Below are 23,264 nucleotides of genomic sequence, written 5' to 3' on the forward strand. Positions count from 1 at the left end.
CTGGCGTTGACGATGGACTCCTCCCCACTTGCAACTAGCAATCATTCCCACTGGTAATTGGAAGCAGAACCCTGAAAGCAGAGCACTCTTGGGCTAGTCTTCTTGAGGGTAATAGAAGCTATTTTAGGTGGTGTGAGGATTTACCAGGACAGAGACAACCTAGAGAGTGATCTTAGGCCAGAGGGAGGGTCCAGGTAGAGTCTAGCTCAGCCCTGGTGAAGATACAGATGCTCCCGCCTGGCCCCATCTGCCTCATTTGGCAGCCTGACAAGTTGGCACTCTTCTGCGTTCCACTTAGTGCAGCCCCATAGGACCCCAGAAGAAGCAGGTAGCTTTCACCTGAGGACTTCCCCTGGCCCTCTAAGCAGCAGCTCCTACCTGCTCCTCCAGCCACACATAGGATTTCCTACAGGACAACTCCATTCCCTGCCCCTGCTTTAATCCTACTGTGCCTCACACCCTCAAAACACCTCCACCCTGACTCCACCGACACCTCAAACTCAGCCTGATGAACATCTAACCCTTCTCTCTCACGGACCTCCCCAACAACTACTAGAACAACAACAGCAACGTGTTTCTCTTCCTTGACTCCCCGGACTGCCCCAGCCCAGAACTTTTACCTCCTGCTCTTCAGGCTGTCACTAAAGCTGCTGCCCGTGGAACTGCACAGAGCTCAGGAAATTCCCTCCTCCATAGAAAAGAGAAGTGAGCAAGTTAAAAGATGATTCTTACTAGCTTTAAGGTTACTTCTGATATAATTAGAATAGTAGAGAATTATAAAAGGGAAAAGTTCATAAAGAAAGAGGGCAGCGATGTGCTATATTAATGTATATAGAAAAGATGCTCCTAAATTAATCAATGTATAAAAACTTAGAGTATATTTCTGCCAAGAATGGTTCCCATTCTTGCAATTCTAATCCTCTAAACAACCCTGTGAGGTAGAACTTCTATTATCCCCATGTTTCAGAGGAGGAAACTGAGGCACAGAGGGGCCAATCAACCTGCTGAAGGCCTTATGACCCATCAGTGGTTAGGCGCTATATGATGGCATTCATATGAAGCTAGGATTGGAGGGCCCAGGTTGCCTGGCTCAAGGATCTGTGTCCTTATCTCCCACTACCCAGCTGCTTGTAGTAAATTAACGCAGAAACAAGGCACAAGAGGTCATGATGGTTGCTCTGAGAGAATTAAACAGAGTGATATGACCAAGAACCACCCAGGACGGTCTGAGAAGCCTCTGAGAAGGTGATGTTCAGAATGAGACTGCACTGGCATTCAGAAGAGTGCACCGGATGCAAAAGAAAAGGAGGCAAGGCCAGGCATAGTGGCTCCCACCTATAATCCCAGCGCTTTGGGAGGCTGAGGCAGGCAGATCACCTGAGGTTAGGAGTTCAAGACCAGCCTGGCCAACATGGTGAAACACCATCTCCACTAAAAATACAAAAATTAGCCTGCTGGTGGCACACACCTGTAATCCCAGCTACTAGGGAGGCTGAAGCAGGAGAATTGCTTGAACCTGGGAGGCCAAGTTTGCAGTGAGCCAAGATCACACCACTGTACTCCAGCCTGGGTGACAGAGTGAAACTTTGTTGAAGAAGAAGGAGAAGGAGAAGAAGAGGAAGAAGAAGAAGGAGAAGAAGAGGAAGAAGAAGAAGAAGGAGGAGGAGGAGAAGGAGAAGAGGAAGAAGAAGAAGGAAGAGGAGAAGAAGAAGAAGGGGTGGGGGAGGGGGAGGGGGCAGGGATGGGAGGAGGGGGAGGGGGAAGGGGATGGGAGGAGGGGGAGGGGGAAGGGGATGGGAGGAGGGGGAGGGGCAGGGGGAGGGGGATGGGAGGAGGGGGAGGGGGATGGGAGGAGGGGGAGGGGGAAGGGGATGGGAGGAGGGGGAGGGGGAAGGGGATGGGAGGAGGGGGAGGGGCAGGGGGAGGGGGAGGGGAGGCGGATGGGAGGAGGGGGAGGGGCAGGGGGATGGGAGGAGGGGGAAGGGCGGGGGAGGGGAGGAGGGGGAGGGGAAGGAGGAAGGTAGTAGTAGTTAGGAGAGTGAAATCAGGAGCACCTAGTGATGCAGAAGGAAAACCAGGAGAGTCTGGGCTGTAGACTGAATGCTTATGTCCCCCCAGTTTCATATGCTGAAACCCTAATCCCCAAGGTGGCGGTATTTGGAGTTGGGGCCTTTGGGATATGATTAGGCCATGAGGGTGGGGCTTGCATGAATAAAATTAGCGCCCTTATAAGAAGAGACACAAGCCAGGTGCAGTGGTGCCAGCCTGTAGTCTCAGCTACTCAGGAGACTGAGCGGGGAGGATCACTAGAGGCCAGGCGTTGGAGGCTGCAGTGTGCTATGATAGTGCCTGTTAATAATCACCACACTCCAGCCTAGGCAGCATAGTGAAGCCTGTCTCTTAAATTTTTTTTTAATTAAAAAAAAATCATAGAATCATAGAAGAGATACAGGAGAGCTTGCTTTCTCTCTCCCTTTCTCTGCCATGTGTAGATAAAGAAAGAAGGCAGCCGCCTATAAGCCAGGAAGACAGCCCTTACCAGGAACGGATTCAGCCAGCATCTTGATCTTGAACTTCCAGCCACCAGAACTGGGAGAAATGAATTTCTTTTGTGTGAGCCACCCAATCTGTGGTATCTTTGTTATAGCAGCCTGAGCTGACTGAGATAGTCTGAAAGCAAAGAAAGGAGAAAGAAGGGAGGAAGAAGTGCTCAGCTGAGTCAAGGGCTGCTGAGGTCAAGTAAGATGCAGAAAGAGAAGATGCATTTGGATTTGACTGACGGTAAGGTTTTTGGTTCCCTTGTCAAGGGCATGTCTGTAGAGTGGTGAGCAGAGAAGACAGGTGGGCGTGACTACAGAGTAAATGACAGATGAGGAAACAGAGTCAGAAAATGCAGACACTGGCCAGGCGCAGTGGCTCATGCCTGGAATCCCAGCACTTTGGGAGGCCAAGGCGGGTGGATCACTTGAGGTCAGGAGTTCGAGACCAGCCTGGCCAACATGGTGAAACCCCGTCTCTACTAAAAATACAAAAATTCCCCAGGCGGTAGTGGCATGTGCCTGTAATCTCAACTACTCAGGAGACTGAGGAGGAGAATCACGTGAGCCTGGGAGGTGGAGGTTGCAGTGAGCCAAGATCACGCCACTTTACTCCAGTCTGGGTGAGAGAGTGAAACCCTGTATTAGAAAAAAAGAAAAAGAAAAAAAGAAAAGAAAGAAAAAGAAAGTACAGACACTGTTTTATAAGAGGCTCTGAGAAGGAAAGTGGAGAGAAAGGAAACAACAGACAGAGAGGGCTGGGGACAAAGGGGAGTGTTTGTTTAATCAAAATTGTCCAGTATGCTGAGAGCTGAGTGGGCAGATCTTCTGGAAAACCTGTCCTGGTTGATGGGCAGATGTCTCCACGACATCATTGTGGTGCTCACAGAACTTGAAATCCAAGCACAAAGATGGAGTTAATTACAACAAACTAAAATTACTCGGGTGTAAAAAAAAAGACAACAACACTGAAAAAACTGAAACAAAATTACCAAAAACATCAAGAGCTTATACAGATCAAAATGAAAAATACTCAAACTAAAAGAAAAATTGGCAAACACTATCAACCTACAATTCTCAAAAGAAGAAATACAAATGGCTGACATTCAGAAGGAAAAGCACTTAATCTCACTGAAAATCAACCACATGGATATACTAAAACAACAAAATTATAAATTTTCCCAGATTAGCCAAGAGGTTTTCTAAGGTAATGCTCAGTAAAGGCAGGTAACAGCGTGGTGGAACCCGTATGCTGTCTATAGGTGATGTAGTGCTCTAATTCTGCAAAGCAATTTAGCAGTAAGTGAGAAGAACTCTAAAAACGGGCTTTCTCTTCGCCCAGTAATTCCACTTTTCATATTCTATTCTAAGAAAAAAAAAATGAAAATGTGAACACATAGTAGTGAAAAATTTAAAAGACCCTAATTATCCAACAAAAAGAAACTATATAACTATTGGGCCGGGCGCAGTGGCTCACACCTATAATCCCAGCACTTTGGAAGGCCAAAGTGGGTGGATCTCTTGGGACCAGGAGTTCGAGACCAGCCTGGCCAACACAGCAAAACCCCGTCTCTACTAAAAATACAAAAATCAGCCCGGTGTGGTGGCACGCACCTGTCGTCCCAGCTACTTGGGAGGCTGAGGCAGGAGAATCGCTGGAACCCAGGAAATGGAGGTTTCAGTGAGCTGAGATCGTGCCACTGCACTCCAGCCTGGAAGACACAGCGAGACTCTGCCAAGAAAAAAAAAAAAAAAACCTCTTGAGAGACAATCAAGGTAAAGTTCTACAAACTGAAATTACCAGATGAAAAGTTGTATTTTGAAAAATGAGAGAAATAGGTGGGATTTGATGAAAACATTAGAGATGAAGAATAATGTGGTGAAATCTTTGAGAACGTGATGACCAAGGAGAGAATTCTCCCAGGTCCAGCGTAGCACTTGAAAAAACACAAGCAAGCTTTAAGAAGCAACAGCCAGAGAAACAAAAACTGAGAGAGATTCTGAAATCCAGGCACTCGTGTGGGGAGATTGCAGAAGTTGGTGGTATGGCTGAAAGAAAATGAGGAAGTTTTGAAATGTGATTCAGTGGCTTCCTGCTGTAAAATCTTCACTGTCTCCTCTTAGCTGTGATCAAATCCAGACTCCAGCATGATTCACACAGCCCTGCAGGACCCAGCCTCCTTCCATCCTCCCAGCTCACACTTTTGCTCCAGCCATTCCAAAGCACAGTACTTCTAATTTCCCAAACAGCAGCTGCTTCCTCAAGCCACCACGCCTGCATATATGGTGTTTGTCAAAGCCCTTCCAGCCTCCCACCTGCCTTCCTTGATACCTGGAGCCCCTACACATCCTTCAAAATGCCGATAAAGCTTCCCGGCAAAGCCAACTCTGGCAGAGTCGAGGTGCTGCCTCTGTGCGGCACAGTACCTGGGTTGCATCACTGTCTTAAGCCCCTCTCCCAGCATTCTTTTCTGGGTGAATCTGCCTTCACTGTTGCTCTGTGTAGGGCACCACAGGTGCAGTGGGTTGAGTTAATGTGTCCAAGCAAAATCCCATCCCACATCATTTCTCTGTTTAGTCCTTTCTATCTCATATCCCATTTCCACTCCCCTGCCCCAAAGGCAACCATTCTAATGCCTATAAGTGCACATCCGTACACTTGTGTGATTGTCAGGTGTACATGCCGGCTTTGTAGGAGTGTATTTAAGTTTACATAACTGGCTGGGCACAGTGGCTCACAGAGGCTGAGGTGGGAGGATCCCTTGATTCCAGGAGTTCAAGACCAGCCTGGGCAACATAGTGAGACCCAATCTCTACAAAAAAATTTAAAAAGTAGCCAGGCATAGTGGCACACGCCCATGATCCCAGCTACTCAGGAGGCTGAGGCAGAAGGATTGCTTAGGCCCAGGAGTTTGAGGATGCAGTGAGCTATGATTGCACCGCTGCGTTTCAGCCTCGGCAAAAAGAATTTATGTCACCAGCTTTATGCCGTCGATCTCATTCTGGTTTTAGCTTTTTCACTCAGCACTGGATTTTTTTTTTTTTTTTTCTGACATTATCTTGTCCTGTGGCCCAAGCTGGAGTGCAATGGTGCGATCTCAGCTCACTGCAGCCTCCGCCTCCCAGATTCAAGCAATTCTCCTGTCTCAGCCTCCCGAGTAGCTGGGACTACAGGTGCACACCACCATGCCCAGTCAATTTTTGTATTTTTAGTAGAGACAAGGTTTCACCATATTAGTCAGGCTGGTCTCAAATTTCTGACCTCAGGTGATCCATCCGCCTCGGCCTCCCAAAGTGCTGGGATTACAGGTGTGCGCCACTATGCCAGGCCTCAGCACTGGGTTTTTAAGCCCCATCCATGTTGCCATGGGGCCATAGAGTTTGTTGACTAGAACTGGAGCTTGTATACTACAGGAGGTGCCGGGTTTACTTGTCAGCCCCTCCCCCATGTTGCACACCTGGGCTGCCCCCAGCTCCCTGTTCCCCAGACAGCACAGCACTGAGCATGCTCTAGCCTGGCCTCTGAGGGCCTGCATGAGAGTTTTTCTGGGCTCTGCCTGCCTCAGCAGGATTGCTGAGTCCCAAGGTAGACACACACTTAGCCTGACAGATTTCTCTCCAAAAAGGCCACTCTTGGCTTGTGAGCGTTCTTTCCTGACCAGAGCCTACAACCAGAACCTGTTTCATGAAGTAGAGCAGACTTTTCGCAAACTGCTCCCAAAGTGCAATCTCCCTTTGATCCTGGCTTGAGTTTGTTGGGTCAGGTGAAAATGCAGTAAGTCCTCGGGCCTTCCTGAGAGTCCCCGGTCTAGACCCTTGAGTCCAGATTAAGGCCAAGCCAGGATCCTCGGTTTGACTCAACAGCAACAGCCGGAGCCATCTTCCCCACATTCCACTGCATGGCCAGCAATTACTTCTTGCTGTAAACACAACACTGACGGTTGTGGAGGAGAAGGGGCCCTGAGGACTCCCAGCCACCCCCGATTCAGACCCCAGGCTTCTTCCTGCAATAGCTCTTTTGGGGACCAGCTGCACTCTTCACTTAAAGTATTTTGCGTCTGGGCGCGGTGGCTCATGCCTGTAATCCCAGCACTTTGGGAGGCCGAGGCGGGTGGATCACCTGAGGTCAGGAGTTCGAGACCACCCCGGCCAACATGATGAAACCCCATCTCTACCAAAAATACAAAAAATTAGCTGGGCGTGATGGCAGATGCCTGTAGTCCCAGCTACTCAGGAGACTGAGGTGTAAGAATTGCTTGAACTCAGGAGGCAGAGGTTGCAGTGAGTCAAGATCATGCCACTGCACTCCAGCCTGGGCCCAGAGTGAGACTCTGTCTAAGAAAAAAATAAAAAAGAAGAAGAGATCTTAAACAATTTAGGGTCTGGATAGACAGTGCTGCGACAAGCAACCCTAACATCTCAGAGGCTTAACACAATAAAGGTGTATTTCTCAGTCAGATCATAGACAAAGGAAAGTCAGGCAGATCTCTAGGTGGCAACTGGAGGACCTGGGCCCTTCCATCAGCGTCATCACCTTCATGCTGGTTTCTATGGTCACCATGGAGCATGTAAGAAATTGCACAGGTGTCTAAGGCCAGGCCCAGAGTTGGGTACCAGACTGCCACCACATCCAGGGGAACCAGGACACTGAGGCTGTCTGGTGGGACATCACAGAAACAATGTGAGCCCTTGTATGCCTGGCCCTTAAAACCATCCCATGCACTTAACGTTTCCATGAAGATGAAGTAGCCAGACTTTTCTCTATCCCTCCCACCAAGTAGAACTAAGCCCTGATCTTGGGTATAAAACAAGCATGAGGGCCAGACATGGTAGCTCACACCTGTAATCCCAGCACTTTGGGAGGCCGAGGCGGGTGGATCACCTGAGGTCAGGAGTTCGAGACCAGCCTGGTCAACATGGCAAAACCCTGTCTCTACTAAAAATACAAAAAATTAGCCGGGAATGCATAGTGGCAGGCACCTGTAATCCCAGCTATTCGGGAGGCTGAGGCAGGAGAATTGCTTGAACCTGGGAGGTGGAGGTTGCAGTGAGCCAGGATCTCACCATTGCACTCCAGCCTGGGTGACGGAGCAACACTCCGTCTTGAAAAATAAAAAATAAAAATAAAACAAGCATGAGAAGGGACTGAAAGGTGGACAGACAGTAGGGTCCACGGAACAATGTAGCAATAAGTTATCTGGGTTTTCTCTTTCCTTTATGTATCCCAGACTTGGAGACAGCCCTGATGGAGAGGCCACCAATGCAGAAACAATAACAGGCACAGAAAAACAACAACAAAAGCTGTCCCTCTCTCTCTAGAAAAAAAAAAAAAAACAGGGAAGGAGCAACCTAGCAAGAGAGAAGACTTAGACAATGACTTCTCTACCCTACAGAACACCCCAGAAAAAATGATGGCCCCACCACCCAAGCCAGCAAAGGCAGAGTGGGAGCTTAGACGTCTACCTCCACCCAGCTGTAACCAGGCATCCAATCCCCCTGCCAGGTGCTGTCAGGGAAGGCTGGGTAGGGAACCTGGACTTCCACCCCCACTCAGCAGTGAGAAGCCCAACTCTCTCCCGCGGGGGTGGCCTCAGCCAGGCCACATGGGGAGTAATGAGAAAGAAAAGGGACTTTTTATCTGAGGAATGCAAGCCCTTTTAAATGCGCAGACTCAGAGAGGCATTCAGATGTGACAGCAGTCACGTCTCACTCCCCACTTGAGCGAAATAATTGTCTCTTGAAGCCACCTGCGATGCAGGCCCTAGACGAACGGACACCACGTAGCCACGAACACCGTAAACACCACGCACTGGATGCCATAACTCACACCCGAGCTCAACAATGCACAGCCAGTCACCGACCGATGTGATTTCTGTGAACTAGTAAGAATTCACATCAGACAACTCCAGACTGTCAGCCCCTCCTTGCTTCCTTCTGCCTTTCAAAACTTGCTTGTAGGCCAGGTGCGGTGGCTCATGCCTGGAATCCCAGCACTTTGGGAGGCTGAGGTGGGCAATAATTTGAGGGCAGGAATTCAATACCAGCCTGGCCAACATGGTGAAACCCCATCTCTACCAAAAATACAATAATTAGCTGGTCGTGGTGGTGCACACCTGTAATCCCAGCTACTCGGGAGGCTGAAGCAGGAGAATCGCTTGGACCTAGGAGGCAGAGGTTGCAGTGAGCTGAGTTCACATCACTGTACTCCAGCCTGGGCGACAGGGCAAGATTCTGTCTCAAAAAAAAAAAAAAAAAAAAAAAACCTGCTTGTAACAAAAGCCAAGCAGACCACTCCCAAAGGCAACTTGGAAGTGCGTCTCCGACAGCCGTCCTCACTTCAACTCAAGTTAACTCTTTAAAATTGTATTTTGTGCCTCAGCTTCTTCCTGTAGGTCTTTTGACCCCTCTTGGCCAGGGGCACATCAATGGACGCCCAGTAGAAGCCGGAATTCACATCCTCACCCACTGGGGTCCATGAAGCCCCGCTTGCAAGCCCGTCTCAACGCTGGGCTACACCACCCTTCTGTGCATTCCCATGGTCCCCTGTACTTTTCCACCAGGAGACCGGGTGATTGTAATCACCAACATCCTTGTCTGAGACCCACAGTGCACCCAGCATGGCTGAGCCTTGTTCACTCTGCTGTCTCCAGTACCCACCACTTAGGGGGGCTTTGTGAGCATGTTCTGAAAGAAGAAAGGGAGAGTGGGGGGAGAACAGCCTGGAAACAGTAAAGAGATCAGGCTGGGCACAGTGGCTTACACCTGTAATCCCAGCACTTTGGGAGGCCAAGGCAGGCAGATCACTTGAGGTCAGGAGTTTGAGACCAGCCTGGCCAACATGGCCAAACCCTAAAAAAAAAAAAAAAAAAATTAGCCGGGTGTGGTATGCGCCTGTAATCCCAGCTACTCACGAGGCTGAGGCAGAGATTGTTGCAGTGAGGTGAGATCGCACTCCAGCCTGGTCGACAGAGTGAGACTTTGTCTAAAATAAAATAAAATAAAATCCGTGTATATGTGGCTGCGTTTCTTACACAACACCTCACATTATTCAAAGAAATATGAGACACCCACCCTCACCCCTGCTGCCTTGCTCTCAGGAAATAAGCACGGGAAAACTAAATCACTGCATGCCATCAATGGGGGAGTGTGTAAGTGACAGCAGATGTGGTGCTTCCAATGAGGCCAAGGGATAGGGACAATTGGAAAATCCCAAACCAGGCCTGACCTTCCAACTACAGCCAAATGGAGTAATACCTTCTCCAAACACAGACGGGACTTGGATGGCAGCCACTGGTCTTTTTTTTTGTTTTTTTGGGGGGGATTTTTTTAGATGGAGTCTCGCTCTGTCACCCAGGCTGAAGTGCAGTGGTTCAATCTCTGCTCACCGCAACCTCAGCCTCCCAGGTTCAAGCGATTCTCCTGCCTCAGCCTCCCGAGTAGCTGGGATTACAGGTGCCCACCACCATGCCCAGCTAATTTTTTTTGTATTTTTAGTAGAGATGGGGTTTCTCCATGTTGGCCAGGTTGGTCTTGAACTCCTGACCTCAGGTGATCCACCTGCCTCGGCCTCCCAAAGTGCTGAGATTATAGGCCTGAGCCACCACACTCAAACTGGCGCCACTGGTCTTAAGCAGGGAAGACCTAGGTCACCTCAAGTGTCCTGTGAGAGACCACAGTCTACGCCGAGAGAGATGAAGTACCCGTGCAGGCCCCAGCGTAATATCCCTCAGTTAGGAATTCCTTCTGACTTGCTTTGTTGGACAGCCCTTCCTCCACAATTAGATGAGAGAAACTTGCCTCCTTGTAAGATGAGACTAGCGTTATCATTAGACCTCCCCATGGGTGGAAGTTGCATTTGAGTCCTATGATTCCCTGCACCAGAAAAAAAAAATGATTAATGTAAAAAAAAGGAGAAAGGTCAGAATGCTCCTTTCCCCTGCTGGATCAAGGCTCTGAGACAGGCCGAAATCAGAAATCCTTTGTCATTCCTGTCCCTTCTCAGCTGCCAGGGGAGCATGACCCGTTCTGGGGCTCCAGACACTGTTATCACAGAAGATTTGCTCTTTCTGGCAGGAAGCAAAAACAATGAGACTAGTATTGTCCAAACTGAGGGTTGCAACCTGGTTGTAGGTCTTAAGCAGACTTTTTCCTTACAAGTAGTGTAAGAGACCAGTGGAATCTCAGATTCCCAAACTCACTATGCCAAAGGGAAAGAGAAGCTTAGGAACTGGGTCACCAGTGCTGTCTTCCTCTTGTTCCCAAACAGATGGCTGCAATGGCACAATCCTGTACTCCCGCTCTTCACATGTTTACTTTATCTTAAGTCAAATGCAGATTTACTGAGCTGCGCGCAAGACATCATTGACTTTTCCCTCCACTTCCTCTTTCCAGGTGTAAAATGTAGTTTTACCAAAGCTAATCAGAGCCTCACAGGAATGTAACAATTTGCTTCCCTGCCTCCCCTCCCTCCCTTTTTTCCCCTCCTGCTTTCTCTTTCCCCTTCAAAGACCGAAGTTCCCAGTCGGGCACAGTGGCTCACACTTGTAATCCCAGCACCTTGGGAGGCTGAGGCAGGCAGATTACCTGAGGTCAGGAGTTTCAGACCAGCCTGGCCAACATGGTGAAACCCCATCTCTACTAAAAATACAAAAACATTAGCCGGGCATGGTGGTATGTGCCTGTAATCCCAGCTACTCACGAAACTGAGGCAAGAGAATGGCTTGAACCCGGGAGGCGGAGGTTGCAGTGAGCCGAGATCACACCATTGCACTCCAGCCTGGGTGACAGAGCAGGACTCCGTCTCAAAAAACAAAAAAAGTTCTTAAAACCTCCTTTGGAAAACGCATCTGTGATCTGTGTTTTTTCCTGGACAACCTTGGCTAAACAAACCTCTAATGCACTGAGACCTGCCTCAGTCATGTTTTGGTCTGTAACAGGGTATGTCAGGATCAATCAGAGCACATCTCAGGTCATAATGATAAACACTGAGACTTTTTTTTTTTTTCTGTATGTGCATACAAGTATTGCCATGTAACTAACTTTCTTACTGTGAATCATGGTCAAAAAATACTAAAAGTCACGACGTGGGCCGAGTGAGGTGGCTCACGCCTGTAATCCCAACACTTTGGGAGGCCAAGGCAGTTGGATCGCCTGAAGTCAGGAGTTTGAGACCAGCCTGGCTAACATGGTGAAACCCCATCTCTACTAAAAATACAAAATTAGCAGGGCGTGGTAGCGCATGCTTGTAATCCCAGCTACTCGGAAGGCTGAGGCATAAGAGTCGCTTAAACCCGGGAGGTGGAGGTTGCAGTGAGCCAAGAACACGCTACCGTACTCCAACCTGGCTGACAGACTGAGATGCCAACTTAAAAAAAAAAATTCATGACATCAGTTATGTGTGAGCATTTTACTTCAATAGGGAATAAAGAACAAGGGAACTCTCCCACTGCCCTCTGTCTCTTGGTGCCCAGAATCTCCATCGAGCACATTCTGGTCCAGAAAAAAGAGGGGGCCCTGCAGTGGCTCACCCTATGTCTTGGTCCATTCAGCCTGCTGTAACTAAAATACTACAAACTGGGCAGCTTAAGCAGTCATTTATTTCTTACAGTTATAGATGCTGGACATCCAAGATCAGGGTGTCAGCCTGGTCAGGCTCTGGCAAAGGCCTCTTCTGGGTTGCAGACGACTGCCTTCTCTTTCCATCTTCACATGGCAGAGAGGGAGGTCTACAAAGCTCTCTGGGGTCTCTTTTATAACGGCACTCGTCCCATTTATGAGGGCTCCAGTTTCAAGACCTAATCACTTCCCAAACCCCCAATACCATCAGCTTCATGGTCAGGATTTCAACATATGAATCTTTGGTGGGGGAAGAAGGAGGACACAAACTTTCAGTCCATCATCCCTGGAACAGGCAGATAATGCCAGCATTTTCTTCATCAGTGTAATGGACTTGGCGTTATGCAAGAGCAGTGTCGATCAGGAACGTGAAACAAGAAGGTTTTTGTGGTTATGACCAAAACCATCTGCTCACACCAGCCCATTTGTGGCTTTTATTTCTTTTTTAATACTCAATTTGAGCAGAGAGCAGGCTGAGAAAGGAGTGCTGGCATCAGGAGCTGGCAGCGTTAGAAGCACCTATGCAGAGGGACAAAAGCCCCAAAGTGAGCGACTGCTGGGCTTCAAACCCCAGTGCCCCCCACCTCACCACGCCAATGACTCCTGCATCTTCCTCCTCAACCCACCCTGCACAGCTGACTCACTTGCCTTCGTCTGTGCAAAAAACTTCCCCATGGGTCTCCTTTTTCGTTTGCTTCTCTCCCCTGTATTTCAGGCTACTAAGGGATGCAAAGTTGATGGTGCTAAGCAGAGCCTAGAATAGGAGAGAGGGCTCTCCAGAAAAGATCTGGAACATTAGAGATGAGCAATGCCACTGTTAGGAGCCCATGGGTCCCACCCCAAGCCTCCGAGGCCTCTCCTTCACCTTCATATCCACACCAGACAGGGCTGGTGAGTGAATTCCGGGGGATTCAAGGCGAGAGAGAATCCCCTGTGTTCTTAACTTCAGGGAGCTGAGGTCACAGATACCCTTGAGATTGTAACAAAAGCTATAGACCCATGCCCTAGGAAAACACACACATACACTGAGTTTCGCATATCCTATTAAAAGAATCTCCAGAGTCCTTCTATGTATTCCTAGTTAGGAACTCCCACCCTGGCAGGGCGCGGTGGCTCACGCCTGTAATCCCAGCACTTTCGGAGGCCGAGGCGGGTGGATCACATGAGGCCAAGAGTTGGAGACCAGCCTGGTCAACATGGTGAAAACCTGTCTCTACTAAAAATACAAAAGTTAGCTGGGCATGGTGGTGGGTGCCTGTAATCCCAGCTACTTGGGAGGCTGAGGCAGGAGAATCCCTTGAACCCGGGAGGAGGAAGTTGCAGTGAGCCAAAATCGCACCATTGCACTCCAGCCTGGGTGACAAGAGCGAAACTCCACCTCAAAAAAAAGAAAAAGAAAAAAGAAACAGATGAGAGAGATATGACTCTGATACTGGAACAGAGGAGGAGCCTGCAGAACGTGTGCAAGCACACATGTGCGCACGTGCACACACATACCAGCTCTCAGACACAGTCTGTGCTCTTTGGGAAGGAGGGTGGGAGTTACAGGACACTCCCATGTGACAAAACAGCAATCATCCCATGTCCCCTGGGTTCATGAAAACATCTCTCTTTGCACACCAGCACACAGCCACTTCTTCCTTGCTGGGGTTCTCTGTGACCGCTGTGAAAAAGCATTTGCCAGGGCTGTCTTGATGGTACATACACGGCGCTCCTCTCCTGACCTCAGGTGGTCCACCCGCCTCAGCCTCCCAAAGCTCTGGGATTATAGGCATGAGCCACCGCACCTGACCCAGACCCTGCGTTCCTTTCCCCACTGGGCTTCTCTAATGTTCAGAGCAACTCGAATCCATTTGTGCATTCTGCTGCCGCATACGGAGGCCCTGCTAAGTGTGAGTCCTACTTTGTGTTTGCAGCTGCAGACCTCATGCTGAGCAAGACTTCGCCTGGCTCTGGAGGGGCTCCCCACTACACCCTGGGTTGCCTCTGTGCCCTCTGGACTACCAGGCCTGGCTTGGTGGCTTTCCTTGGGCCTCTGGTTGTTATCAGCAGAGACCACCCACCTGAGGCTGGAGCCTGAAACTCTAGTCATCCCTCTGATTCCCTCGTCCTCTCCCCAGTGCACCCCAGCCCCACCCACCTCCCCTTCCCCAGCCACCAGGCCTCCTGCTCCTCAAGTTCGCACCAGCCTCCCCCACCCCCTTCCCCGGACCCAGGATGTCCAGGAGGGGCAGAAGTGTCACTGTGTCTCTTTGCTCTCTCTGCCTCATCTGCCAACATTTGGGGAGCTTCTGTCAGCTGGACTGAAACCGGCTTTCATGTTTCCTACTACTCCCTTGCGTCTCTCTTTTCGACACCTCAGTTTTGTTGTTTTCTCATTGCATCAACGTTTAAACGTAGAGCTGTTCAGAAAAAGCAGAAGCTGGAGACAGGAAAACTACTAATCACAACAGAAACTTTGTGGCTTTAATTCTCATAATAATTAGCATCACAGGGCACCCAGTTTCTCAAGAGCCTACAACTTCCAAAAACAAACAAGTTAAGTCACATTTTTATGTATCATTGTGTCTTCAAATAACTAATCCAGCAGACTTATCTGACATCAGAACTGGAAGTTGGATGTTCAGAGGGCAAATCTTACCCAAAAATTGCTGACACAGCCCCTAACATGTTACATTATTATTAATTGGACAGTCACTTAATGAGCATCTACTAAGTAAAGGCGCTGTGTATACAAACAAGAAGGAGAGATCATGATTCCGTCAGGATCCTGGGAGTGGGCCAATGGCAGGCTCAGTTGGTATAACAGAATAATCTAATGCAGGGGAAATTTACAAAGAGAAGGAAAGAGTTAAGAGAAATCAACAAGAGATGGAGAAAAAACAGGACTAGCAACAGCAGCGGGGCCACAACACCTCTAACGCAGGGAGAGGTGTCAGGAATAACCAGAACCCACAGGAACTGTAGGACAGGACCATGCCACAGGGGCTGTGGCCCTCAAAGGGGGAAAACGGACACTCCAGCCCAGCAGGGTGGCACCTGGGCAGGAGAAACTCTCACCTTCCTTTCTCCTGCTGGCGCCGCCCATTGCCATTCCTTGAAAAGAAAATAAATCTTGGGACCCCAAACTAAGCCAAAGGAAAAAGTCAAGCAGTGAACCGGGTCATGCAAACCTACCTCCCATGTTGGTTCCTAAATGAGATGGTGACAAGGATGACAGGCTACCAACCTCCTCACATTGTGATCTTTAAAGCATTTCTGTTAAATTTCCCCATGCCAATGTAAACTGATAACTTATCTTCGCAGGTGCGAGACACAGGACAGAACTCAAAGTCATCCTTCTGCCCACCTGAGACAAACGCATATCTGATTGTTTCCTCTGCCCTGTTGTTTACGTTATCTTAGGTAAAAATGCAGATTCACTGAGCCAGACAAAGGCATGAATGGCTATTTTCCCCAACTCCCCTCTCACAAGAAAATTGTGTATTTCTCAATATCCTGCCCTTTCCCCTTTAAATATTGAAGCCCCCAAAATCATCTTCAGAGAAAGGTATAGACCTGTCTCCCGGGCGCGTTTCCTTAACTTTGGCAAATTAACCTCCTAAAATGATTGAGACTTGCCTCAGTCATTTTCCTCCATTGACAACCTGAGCCCGACCAGAAGCCAGAGTGAGGTTATCTATGTTCCCCCCTCCAATAAGAATAGAAACCCCCACTCCAGAGCAGGTGCGGTGTCTGACTCATCTTCATATCCCAGCAGTGAGTACAGTGACCAGCTCACCGCGGGTGCTCAGTAAATGCGTGCTGTGTGAAGAGATGAATGAGTGAATGTCCTCCACTCAGCAACCAGAGGCAGGGATCAGCACTCAACTGATAATGACCTTCCAAAACCTTGTGAAATGGTACAGTGGCCCCCAGGCATGCCCATGGAACTAGGTCGAGACACTAGTTGTGCTACAGTAATAGGTGGTCCTGACATTTGTCACTGGACCACCACTTAATTCAAAAGTACCTGATGTCCCAGCTCAGGCTGTCCAGGGCTGGGGTTCATATATGTCCAGTCACGTCTGATGAATCAGGAAGCAGGCCAACTCCAAGTGTCCATTTACACTGGGGAAAAGGAGCCTGGAAGCCGCCAGAGGTCAAAGTTCCTGCTCCCAGGATAGGGCCTGAGCCAGAGGAGAGATGGTTACAGGCAGCAGCTGATAGAGCCTGTTTCACAGTGGGCAGGTCTATGCAAACCTATCCCAAAGTCTGAAGAAGCTGAAAGGCCAAAGAAAGCCAACATATCCTGTTCCTTAGAAAGAAACATTTAATAGTGAAACTGTCAGAGGTTTCTGGGCCTTAATACCACCTAGTACACACTTTCTTCACCTCCACTGTAACACTTGGAGGCATTTTGTACTTGTTGAGTTTTCTACTCTGCCTCCCCAGTAGACTCAAATCTTTTGAGAGCCCTGATTACATTTTACTCACCTCTATATCTCCAGCACCCAGTGGGGTGCCTCACAGTAGCAGGTGCTTCAAGAATGTTTAATACATGACCCAAGGCCATGATCTTCCATGGAGCAGCTTCCCAACTTTAGCCAGGTTATTTACCTATATAGGCCTCCGTGGCCTTGTCTGCAAAGTAGGGGGACTCTTACCTCATTGCTGTAAGAATCTTGTCCTGTGGCCCCCTGCTTTGTAAAACTAATGACAAAAGGAATCCCCACCCAAGAGAGGGAGCCCATGACTCATTATCCCAGGCCATAATTTGTTCATGGTTTATGAAGTTCAGTTGCCTCCTGAAATATGATCAGGAAGTAACTAGCATAAAGCAGATATAACTTGGAGAAAGACAAAGAAAGGAGGGGTGGCTGTAATGTTGACTGAAACCCTGCACAAGGACTGTCCTGGGTTTTGTTTGGTTTTTTTTTGTAATCTCAGCCCTTACATCAAACCTATGACGTTATCCTCCTTTTACTTAATTTTCTTACACTGGACCCCAGATGCACATAATTCAATTAATTATAAACCCCAGCTTGTGATTTTTAGCACCACACGTAAGTCCTCTTTTGCTTTTTTATTTTTACTTTGTTTATCTTTCTTCCCCTAACCCCAATCCCATTCTTTTCCTCTTAGAAATACCCACTCTTGAATATTTATTTTACGTAAAATTCAAATCAATCAACATCCCATTCAGGTTCAACTGAACATCAAAGTCCTGAGATCTTCCCAAGAAGCTGAAGGTCCTTCTTCCTCTGACTGATGTGGACTTTTCCATCGTTTCCAGATCCCACATTTTATCAGTCCTTTCGCCATTAATAAAATTTCTGATGGGTTGCCGACCCAATCCATGTTGCGGTGATCCACGTACTCATCGCCCTGTGTAGCCGTGGGCAAGTCCACTCCAGGAATTTCCTTGGGAATAGCCTCAGCCCCAGTTATAGAAGAAGAAATGGAAGTTACATGTTTTTGCCTGTGTTACAAGGAGTGGCAGGGTCAGGACTCACATGCTGGACCACCAGATTTCAGAACCCTTATGAGTCCCACCCGTAGGCACTGTATCTGACCCATGAGGCTGAAGATGGCAGGACGGGCATGTGTAACTACCAGGAAAGACTCCAGAAATAATAATTGGGAGTAATAGTGTGTTAGTGTTTCTCCAGCAGAAAGTGACAGCCTGTTACTGAGGCACATGTAACACACAATGAAATACACAGAAGACTGAATTAGCTCAATCCAGGCAACCTTAGACAGGATCCATTCCTGGCGACTAGTTCTTTTTTTCTTTTTCCAAGTGATGTTCAGAATGAGCATTTAGTCTCCTGAACAGATCTTCCACCTGGTAGGTGAAAATAACTAATTATTGTGCCAGGAATATCTCTTATTACAAACCAACAAATTGGAAATCTGGTTTATAAATTTGTCTTGGAGAATTTGGATGGGGTGACAATTAACTCCTCTGGTTGTGAAAGTAAATTTTACGAGCCGGGCAAGGTGGCTTATGCCTATAATCCTAGCACTTTGGGAGGCTGAGGCTCAGGAGTTCGAGACCAGCTTGGGCAACATGGTGAAACCCCGTCTCTACTAAAAAATACAAAAAATTAGCCAGGAGTGGCAGCATGCGCCTGTAGTCCCAGCTATTTGGGAGGCTGAGGCAGGAGAATCGCTTGAACCTAGGAGGTGGAAGTTGCGGTGAGCTGAGATCACCCCATTGCACTCTAGCCTGGGCGACAGGGCAAGACTCTGTCTCCAAAAAAAAAAAAACGTAAATTTTTCTCCCTTTTCTCTAGCACAGGACCTGAGACTTGGGGAGGCAAATGTTTGCTGAAATAGAAAACACAATTGAGTTCTCAACCCTCGAAACCAAGTTCTGCTCTGAGGTATATTGACGCCCACTAAACTGAAACCACCCACCAAGCCCAGCCCCAAAGAGGTGACCATCCTTGGCCATGATCTGCTACCACTGAGCACCCTTCTCTGTGCATACCCCCTCGGAGATGTTTCCTCACCACCCACTAACCTCCACCCTGGTCCCTTGACTTCCCTCAATTGCCCCTGGCCTCAGACAGTTGGGAAGAGCAGTGGGAGTCAGAGCCCCTGAACTCTAGTCTCAGCTCTGCTGATCACATTTTAGATGACCTTGAGCAGGTCAGATAACCACTGAACCTCAGTTTCCTCATCTATGGAAATGGGCCCCAAAAATGTCTACTTTGCCTTACCTCCACAGAGTTGCTGTGCAAGTTAAATCAGTTGATGAATAGAAAGTTCCTTACAGGCCAGGAGAGGTGGCTCATGCCTGTAATCCCAGCACTTTGGGAGGTCGAGGCAGGCAGAAACCCTGTCTCTACTAAAAATACAAAAATTAGCCAGGCTTGGTGGCACACGCCTGTAGTCCCAGCTACTCGGGAGGCTGAGGCAGAAGAATCGCTTGAACCCGGGAGGTGGAGGTTGCAGTGAGCAGAGATCACGCCACTGCACTCTAGCCTGGGCAACAGAGTGAGACTCTGTTTCAAAATAAATAAATAAATAAATAAGAAGAAGAAGAAGAAGAAAGAAAGTTCCTTGCAGCCAGGTGTGGTGGCTCACGTCTGTAATCCTAACACTGCAAGGCCAAGGCAGGTGGATCACTTGAGACCAGGAGTTTGAGACCAGCCTGGCCAATATGGTGAAACCATGTCTCTACTAAAAATATAAAAATTAGCCAGGTGTGGTGGTGCATGCCTGTAATTCCAGCTACTCGGGAGGCTTGAACCCAGGAGACGGAGGATGCAGTGAGCCAAGATTGAGCCACTGCACTCCAACCTAGGCGACAGAGCAAGACTCTGTCTCAAAAAAAAAGAGAAAGAAAGAAAGGAAGGAAGAGTTTCTTGCAAACTATAAGATACTAAATTATCTAAAATTATTTCAAAATAAAAAAGGAGGTTTTGATGCTATATGCAGGTAAGAAGGGTTGGAATTAATCTCTGGAATAATGCACATGATTTTCTCAATTCCTGTACTAAGCACATATACATGGCTCCAGAAATAAGCAGAAAGTCTTTGCCATTTCAACTGTCCCCCACATACTTACTATGTTAACCCACTTCTCATCAACACTTCTGCCCCAGGCAACTAGAAGAGAGAGGAGGAAGGTGGTGAAAAGCAGCTTCACGGTTCTGCCTACTGAGCTCCATTCTCCCCTCCATACAGCTCAGTACTCCTAGACTCTGGGCTGACCATGCTACAGAGAGCAAGGGCTACATGCTCTGCCTTCTGCTTTGGTGCCTCCCTATCTCTTCTTATGGTGGTCTCCATTCACACCTGCAGTCCTTGTTTATTCTACTGCTTTTTTTTTCTTTTAAGGAAGAAACTGAGATGATAAGCAGCAACTACTTGACAAGCAAGTGTTGGAACACAATGCTATGGCAATCTCCTCAACATGCTTGAAATAAATGAAAAGATAGAAAATCTCAGCAAAGAAATGGACACAAAGAAGTAGCAAGTGGACATTTTACAAATGAAAAATATGATAACTAAATTTTTTAAATTCAGCTGATGAGCTCAACATCAGGAGGGAGAGGACAGAGGAAAGAATCAGTGAACTTGAACACGGAACAATAGAAATTGTCTGATCTGAACAAAAGAGAGAAAATAGACTTTAAAAGATGAACAGAGCCTTAGGCAGCTGTGGGACTGTAATAAAAGAGCAAACATTCATGTCATTGAAGTTCCAGAAGAAGAAAAGAAAGTAGAGTTTGAAAAAGGTATTTGAAAACATAATGGCTAAAATTTTCCCAGTTTCAGCAAGACATAAACCTACAGATCCCAAACATAACTATCCTCAAAGTCAGTCAGAGCCTGGGTCTAAAAACCATTTTGAGCAGATTTCTGGAAAACTCAATCTCTAGTCCAAACATTCTTCTAACCTCAGAACTCCTTGCCATCCCTCTCCTTGATATCTGCACTTGAGCCGTCTCAAAGATGCATCTAACTCAACAAGTCCAAAGTAAACTCACAATTATGCCCTCCAGAAAGGAGTCCCATCACCTTACACTGTTTCCTAGTTTTCATCCCTGACCCCTCTGTCTCTTCATCCCCACACTCTGTCCTGCCTGGAGCCCATTCAATGTTTCCTCCTGTTAAAGCTCTCAGATTTGTCCATCTCTCTATCTTCTTCTCTGCCAACCTAGCCCAAGCTACCATCATCTGTCAATAGCCTCCCAGCTGGTCTGCCCATGTTCACTCTTAGTTTTTCGCCACCATGCAGCCAGAATGGTCTTTTTGCAAACAAATCTGATCATGTCACTCCCCTGTAAGAAACATTCAACAGCCTCCCAGGGTTCTCACAACTCCTCTACTGGACCTCAGTTTGGCCCCTGCTGACCTCCCAAGCCTCAGCCCATAGTAACCTCCCTCTCAATCCCCAAGGCGCAACCACAAAGATTTTGGTTCCTCAGACAGAACACATTCCCTTGATTACAGTGACTTTTCACACACTGTTTCCCGGGCCTAAAATGTTCCTTTCCTCTCTTTGCTTGGTTAACTCATACTCTTCCTCCAAATCTCAAATAAATTATCATTCATTCAACTCAACAAATATTTACTGAACACCTACTATATGCCAAATACTGTGCTAGGTGCTGGAATGCAGCAACAAATAAATCAAGCTTCTGTCCTCAAGAAGCTTACATTCTCCTAGCGGGAGGGGGAGAGGAGAAAATAAACACATATAAAATGTACCAGGTGGTCATAAGTGCCCCGAAGACAAAAAGGGTAGAGGGAGTGAGGGGAGGCAAATGCTATCATATTAACATCTTTAGAGAAGGTATCTATTATAAAGTGTTATCTTATTTTAACAGAGACCTGAAAGAAGGGTGGGAGCCACACTGACAGCTGCGAGTAAAGAGTGCAAGGTAGGCCAGACGCAGTGGCTCACGCCTGTAATCCCAGCATTTTGGGAGGCCGAGGTGGGCGGATCACGAGGTCAGGAGATCAAGACCATCCTGGCTAACACAGTGAAACCCCATCTCTACTAAAAATACAAAAAATTAGCCAGGCGAGGTGGCGGGCACCTGTAGTCCCAGCTACTCGGGAGGCTGAGGCAAGAGAATGGCATGAACCCCAGGGGGCGGAGCCTGCAGTGAGCCGAGATGACGCCATTGCACACCAGCCTGGGCGACAGGAGACACCATCTCAAAAAAAAAAAAAAAAAAAGAGTGCAAGGTAGAGGGGGCTGCTGTGCAAAAGTCCTGGGGTGGGAGCAGAGAGGCCACCATGGCTCAGGGAGAGGGAATGAGGGCAAGAGTGGAATGAGACAAGATCAGAAAGGAAACAGAGTCATCATTTAAGGGCCCATAGGCCTTAGTAGGGAGCTGGACTTTACTCTCAATGATGCAGGGAGCCATTGCAGAATTACATGATCTGGCTTACTTTAAAAGGATCACACTGGCTGCTGCGAGGAAAAAACAATTGACAGAGGTAAGACAGGAAACTGGGGATGACTGTGAGGAAGCAATTGCAGCCTTCCAGGTGTGAGACGACGGTGGGCTAGGCCATGTGGCGGAAGTGGATGGGGTGAGACATGGCTGGAGCCCAGATGAGTCAATGCCCCTGATGGAAGTTCCCAGAGCACCTCCTTCTTCTATGGTGGTTGTAATGTGACATTTATTGGTGCACATTTGATTAATGTCTGTCTCCCCCTACTGGGCTATAAGCCTCAAGAAGGCAAGAAATGGGTCTTCTTTGCTCACCATTGCATTTCCAACATCCAGTGCCCATAATATATGCTCTATATAGTTTTCTTGAATGAATGCATGAATGAATGAACAAATACCCAAAAAACAAAAGCACAAACACACACAATCAATTAAGTCTGCTTGGGAAGCCCAGCCTTCCCTGCTCTCTTGAGGCTCTGCAAGAAGCAGTCATGCAACATCCACTCCATGCCCAGCACCTTCCAGGCACAATATTAAAGAAGTGCAGGGGCCAGGTGCAGTGGCTCACACCTGTAATCCCAGCACTTTGGGAGGCCGAGGTGGGTGGATCACAAGGTCAGGAGTTTGAGACCAGCCTGGCCAATATGTAAAACCCTGTCTCTACTAAAAATACAAAAATTAGCTGGGCATGGTGGCAGGCACCTGTAGTCCCAGCTACTCAGGAGGCTGAGGCAGGAGAATCGCGTGAACCCGGGAGGTGGCGGTTGCAGTGAGCCAAGATCACACCACTGCACTCCAGCCTGAGCAACAGAGAGAGACTCTGTCACAAAAAAAAAAAAAAGAAAAAGAAAAAGAGCAGGGCAGTGTGACATTTGCCACCCAGGTTCAGGTCCAGGGTCTGCCAGCCATGGCCAGAGACATAATAATTGCTAAGAATTACTGAGTTTACTTTGTTTCAGAGACCACTTTAGATGCTTTCTGTTATTACTTTGCTTAAATGCCATGCAAGTCAAATAAAGTAGGTATTATTATTATTATTATCCAGATGCATAAACTGTATGGCACAATCACACATTCCTGGGTCCTCCTAGGAGGGCCACCACACTCTGAAACTCCTTTCTTTTCTATTTTTCAGAGACGGAGTCTCACTCTGTCGCCCAGGCTGGAGTGTAGTGGTGCAATCTCAGCTCACTGCAATCTCCACCTCCCA

This window comes from Pongo abelii, chromosome 19 (assembly GCF_028885655.2).
Source record: "Pongo abelii isolate AG06213 chromosome 19, NHGRI_mPonAbe1-v2.0_pri, whole genome shotgun sequence".
In the NCBI taxonomy this organism is placed as follows: domain Eukaryota; kingdom Metazoa; phylum Chordata; class Mammalia; order Primates; family Hominidae; genus Pongo; species Pongo abelii.